The following is an 11,668-nucleotide window of genomic DNA, read 5'->3' as shown; positions in this document are numbered from 1 at the left end:
TATTAAGTGGTCGCCTACCTTATAGACTTCTGGACCTGTTAGGGGCACTGACATGTGACATGTAGGCCTCATCTTAAAGGCGGGTTCTCCTTCTGCAGTGTTTTTGGGGGTTTCAATTGTTGTCATCGTTTCTTATGGGTCCCAACTCAGAGCCGTTATCCTTCCTCGTATTGCAGTTGTCCTTTAAGTGACCCCGAGGGTACCTTTGCAGGCAGTGAGGTCCTCGCGAGGGTTGACACCAGACCTTATGAGTACTTGTGTTCAGAGCCGGGTCGGACATTAATCAGGATAGTCATATAACTGAACCTGCAAGGTCAATTAATAATAATACTAATACTAATAATAATAATAATAATAATAATAATAATATAATATAATAATAATAACAATAATAATAATAATAATAATAATAATAATAATAATAATAATAATAATAATAATAATAATACTAATAATAATAATAATAATAATAATAATAATAATAATAATAATAATATAATAATAATAATAATAATAATAATAATAATAATAATAATAATAATAATAATAATAATAATAATAATAATAATAATAATAATAATAATAATAATAATAATAATAATAATAATAATAATAATAATAATAATAATAATAATAATATAATAATAATAATAATAATAATAATAATAATAATAATATAATATAATTAATAAAATAATAATGATTATAATAATATTTTTTTTTCTTTTTTTTTAAATTCTGACCTCAAGCCAAACGAAAAACCAGAAGAAAATAATCATAATAATAATTAAATAAAAAAAAATTTATAGTAATGATAATAATGATGATAATTATAATAATATATATATTTTTTATTTTTTTATTTATTTATTTTTTTATTTATTTATTATTATTTTAATTTAATAGTAATGATAATAATGATGATAATTATAATAATATATTTTTTATTTTTTCATTTATTTTATTTATTTATTATTAAATTAATTAATAATGATTGATATTTTTTAATATTTTTTTTTTGTTAGATTCTGACAAGAAATAATAAAAATATAATATAAAAAATATAATATATATATAAAATAAATTATTAAGTGGTCGCCTACCTTATAGACTTCTGGACCTGTTAGGGGCACTGACATGTGACATGTAGGCCGTAAATATTCGAAGGCTATTGGATGAATGGAATGAATGATTATTGAATGTTCGAAGTTTCATGAAAATGCGATACATACTTTGATTTCTATGAAAGGGAAATCTTGCTGTACATCCGATAAATCCATTCGCGTCTGACTTCAAATAATGTGTGTTTGTTGATGGCCTCTCTCATCTTACGTAACACATTGTTACATTTCGAAAGTGCTTCTTCCTCGGATTTTCTCATCTGGAGTATAAACTCCTGTTTAGGCGAGGAATGAGTCCTCTCTGCGAGGGGTGCTCCTGTATTAATCTTTGGTGTTGCGTTATCAATTTGCGCAATTTCTACAGCTACTGCTGGCGAGTTCACCGGTGTCCTCTTTGTTCTTTAACTCATCTTAAAGGCGGGTTCTCCTTCTGCAGTGTTTTTGGGGGTTTCAATTGTTGTCATCGTTTCTTATGGGTCCCAACTCAGAGCCGTTATCCTTCCTCGTATTGCAGTTGTCCTTTAAGTGACCCCGAGGGTACCTTTGCAGGCAGTGAGGTCCTCGCGAGGGTTGACACCAGACCTTATGAGTACTTGTGTTCAGAGCCGGGTCGGACATTAATCAGGATAGTCATATCAACTGAACCTGCAAGGTCAAATTAATAATAATACTAATAATAATAATAATAATAATAATAATAATAATAATAATAATAATAATAATAATAATAATAATAATAATAATAATAATAATAATAATAATAATAATAATAATAATAATAATACTAATAATAATAATCATAATAATAATAATAATAATAAATAATAATAATAATAATAATAATAATAATACTAATAATAATAATAATAATAATAATACTAATACTAATAATAATAATAATAATAATAATAATAATAATAATAATAATAATAATAATAATAATAATAATAATAATAATAATAATAATAATAATAATAATAATAATAATAATAATAATAATAATAATAATAATAATAATAATAATAATAATAATAATAATAATAATAATAATAATAATAATACTAATAATATATAATAATAATAATAATAATAATAATAATAATAATAATAATAATAATAATCATAATAATAATAATAATAATACTAATAATAATAATAATAATAATAATAATAATATAATAATAATAATAATAATAATAATAATAATAATAATAATAATACTAATAATAATAATAATAATAATAATAATAATAATAATAATAATAATAATAATACTTAATAATAATAATAATAATAATAATAATATAATAATAATAATAATAATATAATAATAATATAATAATAATAATAATAATAATAATAATAATAATAATAATAATAATAATAATAATAATAATAATAATAATAATAATAATAAAATAATAATATAATAATAATAATATAATAATAATAATAATAATAATAATAATAATAATAATAATAATAATAATAATAATAATAATAATAATAATAATAATAATAATAATAATAATAATAATAATAATAATAATATATTAATAAAAATAATAATGATTATAATAATATTTTTTTTCTTTTTTTTTTTAAATTCTGACCTCAAGCCAAACGAAAAACCAGAAGAAAATAATCATAATAATAATTAAATAAAAAAAAATTTAATAGTAATGATAATAATGATGATAATTATAATAATATATATATTTTTTATTTTTTTATTTATTTATTTTTTTATTTATTTATTATTATTTTAATTAAATAGTAATGATAATAATGATGATAATTATAATAATATATTTTTTATTTTTTCATTTATTTTATTTATTTATTATTAAATTAATTAATAATGATTATGATATTTTTTTAATAATTTTTTTTTTGTTAGATTCTGACAAGAAATAATAAAAATATAATATAAAAAATATAATATATATATATAAAATAAATTATTAAGTGGTCGCCTACCTTATAGACTTCTGGACCTGTTAGGGGCACTGACATGTGACATGTAGGCCGTAAATATTCGAAGGCTATTGGATGAATTGAATGAATGATTATTGAATGTTCGAAGTTTCATGAAAATGCGATACATACTTTGATTTCTATGAAAGGGAAATCTTGCTGTACATCCGATAAATCCATTCGCGTCTGACTTCAAATAATGTGTGTTTCTTCATGTCCTCTCTCATCTTACGTAGCACATTGTTACATTTCGAAAGTGCTTCTTCCTCGGATTTTCTCATCTGGAGTATAAACTCCTGTATAGGCGAGATATGAGTCCTCTCTGCGAGGGGTGCTCCTGTATTAATCTTTGGGGTTGCGCTATCAATTTGCGCAATTTCCACAGCTACTGCTGGCGAGTTCACCGGTATCCTCTTTGTTCTTGAACTCATCTTAAAGGCGGGTTCTCCTTCTGCAGTGTTTTTGGGGGTTTCAAGAAAAACCAGAAGAAAATAATCATAATAATAATTAAATAAAAATAAAAAAATTAATAGTAATGATAATAATAATGATATTTTTTATTTTTTATTTATTTATTATTATTTTAATTAATAATGATTATGATATTTTTTTAATAATTTTTTTTTTTTTGTTAGATTCTGACAAGAAATAATAAAAATAATAATAATAATATATATATATATATATATATATATATATATATATATATATATATATATATATATATATATATATATATATATATATATATATATATATATATATATATATATATATATATATATATATATATATATATATATATATATATATATATATACTCCTTCTGCAGTGTTTTTGGGGGTTTCAATTGTTGTCATCGTTTCTTATGGGTCCCAACTCAGAGCCGTTATCCTTCCTCGTATTGCAGTTGTCCTTTAAGTGACCCCGAGGGTACCTTTGCAGGCAGTGAGGTCCTCGCGAGGGTTGACAAAAGACCTTATGAGTACTTGTGTTCAGAGCCGGGTCGGACATTAATCAGGATAGTCATATCAACTGAACCTGCAAAGTCAAATTAATAATAATAATAATAATAATATATATATATATATATATATATATATATATATATATATATATATATATATATATATATATATATATATATATATATATATATATAATATATAATAATAATAATGATTATAATAATATTTTTTTCTTTTTTTTTTAATTCTGACCCCAAGCCGAACGAAAAACCAGAAGAAAATAATCATAATTATAATTAAATAAAAATAAAAAAAATTAATAGTAATGATAATAATGATGATAATTATAATATATATATTTTCTATTTTTTAAAATATATATATATATATATATATATATATATATATATATATATATATATATATATATATATATATATATGTATATATATATATATATATATATTTATATAAGCCGTAAATATTCGAAGGCTATTGGATGAATTGAATGAATGAATGAATGATTATTGACTATTCGAAGTTTCATGAAAATGCGATACATACATTGATTTCTATGAAATGGAAATCTTGCTGTACATCCGATAAATCCATTCGCGTCTGACTTCAAATAATGTGTGGCAAAATGTTCAATCATCTTAAAATCTTTAAGAGAAATATTTTAAATGTATTTCTTTCTATTTTCTATTTATTTTTAATTTTTACAAAATTTTGACAAACAATATTCAATTCTGAAAGCCTTTTGACTAGAACGAACGAGTATCCTAAGCGTCTGCTCCCTGCCAAGCAATTGCAAAATCTGAGAAAAATGCAGCTTCATCTCCAAAATGATGAACTTAATATACCCAAATAAGAAATAAACAAGTTAAAAAGTTTCGGTCGGTTTTGCCGACAGGTGTATACCCTCAGCCAATGTTCGATTATTTTAAAATCTTTTGACTTCTGGTTTGATTGATCAAATGTTTAAACCTTTATGCAGTTGGTTCCGAAGGAATTGGCCAATATTAGCCACTTCTTGTCGGACCTAAATAAATATGATATAAATATTGCGACGTGCTAAGTTTGGACTGTGTTGTGTTAATTTAAATTTTGGGATGTACCAAGTCATGAATAGAATCGGATGTCAATTTCGCTTTTTATGAGCTTCATAGATTTTCAAAATTTTGAGCCTTTGTGGGGGAGGTACCAGAATGAGTGGACCGATATATTACATCTTCACAACGGATCTTTTGTTAGTGGAAATAATGGGATGTATTAAATATAAAGATAACCTGATTTCGAGTTTTATAAATGTTTTGGTTATTCCAAACTTTGAGCCCTTATGGAGGGAAACCAGAGGGAGTGGACCGATATCTTCCATCTTAACACCAGATCTTGGATTTAGGAAAATATTGGAATGTGTGAAACTTTAAGACAGTCGGATTCTAACACTACATTATAATTATTCAAAATGTTTACCCTTTGTGGGGGAGGTACTTGATAGAGTGGGCAAATAATATCCATTTTTATACCAGACCTAGAACGAAAATATTAGGATTTGCAAAGTTGGAGCAAACCCGGATTATTGGTACTCTTTCTGTGCAGAAAATAATTTTTGTTTGTTTTTTTTTTCTTTGAAAAATTTGACCTTGTATGGGGGAGGTACCAGAAGGAGTGGACCGATATTGTCCATCTTAACACCAGACCTTGGGTTAATAAAAATATTTGGATGTGTGAAATTTGAAGATAATCGGGCTCTTACATATTTATTTTATGAGAATTGTAATTATTCAAAATTTTGACCATTTGTGGGGGAGGTACTTGATGGAGTGGACCGATGTTGTCCATTTTCACACCTAACCTAGCACGGACGCAAATATTAGGATATGCAAAGTTGGAACAAAATCAGATAATCCTTTCTCTTTCTGTGCAAAAAATATTTTTTTGAAAATTTCGACCTTTTGTGGGGGAGGTACCAGAGGGAGTGGACCGATATATTCTATCTTAACACCAGACCTTGGGTTAATATAAATATTGAGATGTGTGAAAAGACAATCGGACTCTTACATCACATATTATGAGAGTTGCAATTATTCAAAATGTTGACCATTTTTGGGGGACGTAATTGATGGAGTGAACCGATATTGTCCATTTTCACACTTAACCTAGCACGGACGCAAATATTGGTATATGCAAAGTTGGAGCAAAATCGGATTATCCTTTCTCTTTCTGGGCAACAAATTATTTTCTTTGTCAGTCAGACAGACGGACGGACGGACGGACAGACGGACATCGGTAGATCGACTCCAAATGTTCTGAAACGGATTTGGTCCAAAGAGACCTAGGGTCTAAAACCGTTATTTCGACTAGGCACGTTTTGACCGTATCAAATGATATATACCCTCTTTAGCCACATGGCTGAGGGTATAAAAAGCATCTAAGTTCGGCCGGAACGAGCTTAATACCTCCACCACTTGGAAAATTAAAAAAAAAATCCGCCGAAAAATGCCGTTAAAATAAAAACTGTTATATGTCAGATGAAATAAAGGAAAATTCATATATATTTCATTTGATAACCAAAGAAAAAGTAACGTGAGCAAAAAAAAGGAAAAATTAAAATCATTGAGAAAAATTAAAATCATTGAAGTATTAGCTTAGATACTATGAAACTAAAATTCAAAATGTTTACGCATATGCATATATTGTTGACCAATAACAAAATATTTAAGAGTATGCAAACAAAGAGATGTTCAAGTACTCACTGTTTGTTTGTGTGTTTAATACCGTCGCTCCCCAGCGGATTTTTTAGCACAGACATCTTCCATCTGAGACCAATGACAATGTAGGTGTGACCCATCCAAAGCCTGTATACAATTTCTACTTACATTTACACAGCGATGGCCTAGGCCGTCAGACGAGTCCGAAATCTACCGACAATGTAAGCGAATGTTCGATGGGTCCGAAATCGACCGACAATGTAAGCGAATGTTGGATGGGTCCGAAATCTATCAACACATTTTAGATTATGGAACTTAAATTTCAGCTGTTTTTTATTAAAATATTCGTATTATAGAACAGTGTTTTCAACAATAAAATATTCTTATTATAATTAGAAATAGTGCATAAAAAAGAGATTCATAAAACTTATTCAAAAGACGTGGAAAGAAACATAGCTTAAACTAAGGGGAAAAAATTAAATTTTCCAGGTTTTTTATTGTAGGACATTGTTCGGAAGTGTCTGGCCTTAGGGAATTTAAAACAATTTCTAATTTTTTGGCGTAATCCTGTTCATTGAATCCTTCACATATGACAGCTTCTGAAATAAGATAGAAAATATAGAACAATTTTTTAATATTAAACAGTTATACTATAGAATAGACTAATGGACTACATTTTAAGGTAATATAATATCACTTTTCAATAAATATGTAAGAAAAAATTTAACTTACCGAAAATGGCCATGTTTAAAAGCTTAAATTCCTTAAACGGCTTTTTATTTTGGGTACCATCATAGTTGTAAGATAATATTATAGAAATGTCAATAATTTTGCAGAAGTTTTTAATAAGGCCATCTGGTGAAATTATAATTTTTATGATACTAACCCGAAAGAAATTAAATTATTAATGGATTATAACGGAGAGTTTTTAATATTCTTACATATTTTCCAAAATCTTCGAAAATTTTGGAATGCATGGAATCTGCTCATTTAGTACAATATCATTGTTTTGCAAACAGTCCGTCCTCAACTGTGCATTTCTTTTTAAATTGTCGGCTTCACTTTCTTTAATCGTCTTTAATTTCTGCTACTGAATCCTGACATTTTATTTAACTTATTTAACACACAACACTTACTATATTCTTATTTTATTGATTTATTTTATTTTAATAACTTTTTTCAATATTCACAACTTGCACTTTCAAAAACACTTCACAGAATAACATTTTGCTTTAAAAAAGAAAGAAGCATCAAAAATGAATAACGGTACAACACCGGCTGCAATAACACACATAAAAAACTTAACAAAACAATACAAAGGCATCCGATTCAGATGCAAGTGCGATGGACACATTTAATTATATTTTGTTTTGTTCTTTAATTCTAACATGGATTTTGTTTCACAATGTAATATCAATACGACTCATCCGATTCGGATGCTAGTTGTATGCTATTAACCACTGTTATTTAATTTTTCCTATTGACAATATAGCATACATTTGGATGGGTATTAAATTGTAATGGCAAGCGAACTGCTAGGAAGTGCTATCTTAGATGTTTTCTTCTCTCATTGGTCAACAATGTTGCTAAACATTTGTATACGGACTTGAGCAACACGCTTAAACCTAATAGCTTAGCATTGCTAAATATTACTATGCAACCTTTAGCAAAGCACAAAACCCACTATTCACGAACATGCATTACAAATGTTTTGTATGTACGTCACAACATATGTATGTTATGATGATTGTGTAGCTAGGTTGTATGCTTGCCTGTTGGATCAAAAGAAAAGTAAGGAAAAAAGAATAAATGCTGGGTTCTTCTATAATGAACATTTTCACAGTGTAACTTATTATCAGCACATGAACTTCAAATGGTTTTTAATATGAGTTTTAGCCTGAAGACCAATGTTAGATTTTGATCATTATCACTTGGAATTCATTTGCTGATAATTACATATTTAAATACTTTCCAAATATTGAGGATTTAAATTTAGGGTAATGATAGGAATTTTACACATTTAGATGGTGTTTCTTTTTGTTGTTGTTGTTGTTTTTACTTGAAATTTAGCTTCCAGCGTTTGTTTTATTAAAGTAATGATGTTTAGCTGGGACTCGGAGGATTTTAATCAATATTTTCAGCTTTTGTCAATCGGCAACACTACGTTTTATATGTTGAATTTCTTTGAATAACTTTCTTTGGCAAATCTCAAATTCCTTTGCTCACGTGAGGAACACACAAGCCTTGCAAAGCACAAACTGTTGGTGGACTGACTAATGATGATCGTCGAGAGCAAAGCAGCAATTTTAGATTGATGAGTAGAACAGAACCGGTATTTTGTATTCGTTTCGCTTGATATAATTGTTACAAGGTATTTGGTGCCAAATCTATGGACAAGAAAAAAATATAAAATTCTCACATTAATTGAGAAGGGGGAGATAATGATTATGATTGATCATTACCGTATTGACGATATGGCACCATAATAATCATATAAATGATTGAAACTCCAAATATGAGGACTTACAGCTTTATAACTAATTGTAACAATTGTATATCAAAAGATTGCACGTCTGTGGCAGAAATCTACAGATTTCAAAAAAAAAAATTAAGTGCCAATATTTAGAAAAACCATTAAACAAAACTTACCAGTACAAAATTTTGTTATTGTTTTATCTTTGCTCGCAAAGAAAATTTTAAATTTTCTGGTTGTAGCAGTATCCAAATTTAAGGAAATCACAGATTTCAATGAAAACTTTTTAAAACTGAATATCTTTACCACTGTACGGATGTCGACAAAATGGCCGAGAAAAGCTATTATTGCTTCCTTCAAACCTCCAATATCATCATAATGGCAGGAATCGGTAGAAAGAAGTAACTACTAAAACTCTGATAAATAGCCTTAAAAGCTGAGTAATATTCGCATAAAGATGGCGTTGGGAACGTTTATCAAACAAAAAAAAAAAAATAAGTAACAAAATAATTTATGTTTACTGATGACTGAGTGATGAATTAACAAGGTTCTGGAAATAAAATTAAATTTTGGCAAGCACCACTTTACATGTAGGCTCTTCAATTCTAGGCATAGTGGTAAGCCTAAGTCCCCAAAGATTAACTCTCCGGTTGGATCCTTCGAACAGCGGGGAATTGCACGATTCTTCTGGGGCACGATCAAATTGGCAATGTCAGTTGGGCAGACTTTGTGGATTTGTAGATATTTTTAGATATCTGTAGACCTGTGATACGTAGGCCGTCAATATTCCCATTTTGAAGGCTATTGGATGAATTTTTATTAAAGAAAAAAAATTACATTTATTTCTTTCTATTTTCTATTTCTTTTTAATTGTTGAAAAAAAAAATTGACAAACAATATTCAAAATTTTGCTGTTGAAAACATTAACAAGTGCCGTGCCACAAGTAATAATGTAATATTATATTACTTATGGCATATATTTTTCGCCCTACTCTTTCATTTTTATGTTATGGCACCGTTAATCGCATGTATTAAATGTGAGTACTGTTACGGGGTTGGTTATGGCTACGACAATATTGTATATATGTACGTATGCCTTAAAGGCTACAATCGGACATGGCCGATCATGTGATACTTATCCACCATTATAAATTGCGATAACGTTTTTGTAGATCTGAAAGTCTTCTACAGCGACTGCTCCCTGCCAAGCAATTGCAAAATCTGGGAAAAATACAGCATCATCTCCAATAGTATTAGGACTCTACTCTGATGATAGCTATGAGGCGACCTCTAGAGTGAGTACAATTGTGAGAACAAAAGTGAGATAAAACAAGTAAAAAAGCAGTAAGTTCGGCCGTTCCGAACTTTGAATACCCTCCACCAGTTGGAACGAATTAGAAAATTTTCAAAAAAGTTAAATCAATTAAAAATTCTGTTATAATCTTTAGAATACCTACTATCGATATATGGGGGGATATACCAGATTGCGGACCTATATAGACAAATCTATGTCTGAGGGTAAAGTACTCACAAAGAACTCCTTGTGTAGAATTTCAGACAATTCCATTGGAAAATGTTGCTAAAATCATCAAAATACCGAATATCGGGGGTACCGTGGACCTGCACAGACAATTTTCTGTCTTAGGGTGTAGTATCCACTTTGAACTTCAAGTACCAAATTTGAAACAATTCCCGTGAATAATGTCGTTAAAATCATCAAAATACCGAATATCGAGAGGTACCGTTATATGGGGGCTATACGAAGACATGGACTTGCACAGACAATTTTCTATCTTAGACTGTAGTATACATTACGAACTTCAAATACCAAATTTGAAACAATTCCCGTGAATAATGTCCCTAAAATCATCAAAATACCGAATATAGGGAGGTACCGTTATATGGGGGCTATATGAAAACGTGGACCTACATGGCCCATTTACGAACTTAGCCTGCCTACTGGAAAAATAAACATGTGTGCAAAATTTTGGCCATCTATCTCAATTCATTCGAAAGATAGCGTGATTACAACAGACAGACAGACAGACGGACATGGCTAAATCGTCTTAGAATTTTACGCTGATCAAGAATATATATACTTTGTTGGGTCTGACATGAGTATTTCGAGGAGTTACAAACGGAATGACAAAGTTAATATACCCTCCATAGTATGGTGGAGGGTATAAAAATGAAAAATAATACCCCATTATCGGTGCACCGCTGTATTACTTTTGCCACTCAATTTATAAATATCAAATTAGTTTTTAGAAACCATTCGGATACAGAACATCTGGAGGCACTTATATACACTGACAGTTATTAGGAAGGCCAGAAACCTTTCTATATTGGCAATTGGACAATGTGGACCGATATGCCCAATCCAATAAAAATAACATGCATATGAGCGGAATAAAA

The 11,668-nt window shown here is 28.2% G+C and overlaps 1 long non-coding RNA gene across 1 annotated transcript; it reads right to left on the bottom strand.

Moving 5' to 3' along the window:
• Positions 1–1,101: 1,101 nt before the first annotated feature.
• LOC131801064 (uncharacterized) lies at positions 1,102–3,465 on the bottom strand. Its single transcript, XR_009341682.1, has 4 exons — positions 3,231–3,465; positions 3,102–3,166; positions 1,233–1,766; positions 1,102–1,168 (listed from the first exon to the last, which is right to left on the bottom strand). It is a non-coding gene; the product is annotated as an uncharacterized LOC131801064 (long non-coding RNA).
• Between the last annotated feature and the right edge of the window lie 8,203 nt (positions 3,466–11,668).

This window comes from Musca domestica, unplaced genomic scaffold, assembly GCF_030504385.1.
Source record: "Musca domestica strain aabys unplaced genomic scaffold, Musca_domestica.polishedcontigs.V.1.1 14, whole genome shotgun sequence".
In the NCBI taxonomy this organism is placed as follows: domain Eukaryota; kingdom Metazoa; phylum Arthropoda; class Insecta; order Diptera; family Muscidae; genus Musca; species Musca domestica.
The sequence above is the reverse complement of the archived record's forward strand: the minus strand, read 5'-3'. Positions and strand labels throughout refer to the sequence as shown.